Source organism: Mastigoproctus giganteus, chromosome 14, assembly GCF_048544385.1.
Source record: "Mastigoproctus giganteus isolate SK-2022 chromosome 14, ASM4854438v1, whole genome shotgun sequence".
NCBI lineage: Eukaryota > Metazoa > Arthropoda > Arachnida > Uropygi > Thelyphonidae > Mastigoproctus > Mastigoproctus giganteus.
The window spans coordinates 68,202,719-68,204,211 of record NC_143588.1 but is presented as its reverse complement, the minus strand read 5'-3'; positions in this window follow the sequence as shown (position 1 = coordinate 68,204,211).

Here is a 1,493-nt window from a genome sequence, read left to right as displayed (position 1 = left end):
AATGAGCAGCTGCATGGAAAGCAAGGCAATGGAGATTTCCAGGAGCGTTGGGAGTCATAGTGGAACAAATAAATACATGGGATGTGTTAGGGTAACTAAGTAGAAACAGGTGCATGTATACTTGCATGTACAGCAGTGCTAGGAGTATAGTTAATAAATTTGATGAGCTTGAAGTGCTAGTGCTTGATGTGCACAGAAAGGACAGGAAGGGTTATGCTGTTAGTTAAGAAACAAAATCTAAGGAAGTGCATCCAATTGATGTTGGTGAGCCAACATCAATCGGGTTAACCAGTGAATCAGAATGTCTTATAATGGGGGATTTTAACTTTCCAGATATTGATTGGAACTTGTGGGTTGGTCACTTGCACGTTAGCAAGACTTTTTGGATTTATTGGATGACTGTTTTCTACAGCAACATGTTCAAGAGGCAACCAGAGGGAGTAATATTCTTGAGCTGATTATCAGCAGTGATTATTCATGCATTAGGAATTTGCAAATAAAGGAACCACTGGGCGACAGTGATCACAATGTACTGATATAGGAATTACTTAAAGATGTAACTACAATCAAGGGTAAAGGGAAGGGCTTTTGCTTTTGTAAAGGTGATTACAGGGGTCTCGGACAGTTTTTAAATTCTGTACCGTGGGATCAACTGATGATGTTACCAATGTTGAATTCTAAATGGGAAGCCTTCAGGGACTTTATCTTGGAGGCTACTTTTCATTCCAATTAAGAAATACTGTTAAGGTTGAGGCCTAAATGTCAGATGAATTAATGAGGCTCGTGGCAGAAGAAGACATGTATGGGATGCATATAAATTATCAGGTGACACAGAAGCCTATGGCAGATATAAGCTTATCTGTAATCAAGTTACAAAAGAGGTTAAGTAGGCGAAGGCAGATTATGAGAAAACTTATGCAAAGAAAAACAAAAGAATTCTTTACTTATGTAAACTCTAGAAGGAAAAGGATGAATCAGATTGGACCACTTAACATAGATTTGGATGATCATGCTCAGGTAGCTGATAAACTGAATGAGTATTTTGTCTACATTCACACGAGTTATTCAATGAGGGAAATGCCAGAAGTTTATCGAACTCTAAAAGGGAGCTAAGTGATTTTGTAATTACTGACAGCAAAGTGGAGGAGAAATTGTTGAAGTTAAACATAAGAAAGGCATCTGGGGTGAACAGGATCTATCCAGTTATATTAAAGGAAGTAAGCAAACCCTTATGCATAATTATGAGAGCTTCCTTGGACTCAGGGGAGGTCTCCATGGACTTGAGGTGTGCAAATGTATCACCAATTCACAAAGGGGGTTCAAAAGGTGACCCAACTAACTATAGACTGGTTAGTTTAACTTGTGTTCTGCAGGAAATAATGGAGTCACTGGTTAAAGAAACATTGCAGGTTCATCTAGACAAGACTGTAGTAATAGTTAAGATGCAACATGGGTTTGTTAAAGGGAGGTCTTGTCTGACCAATTTGAGTGGA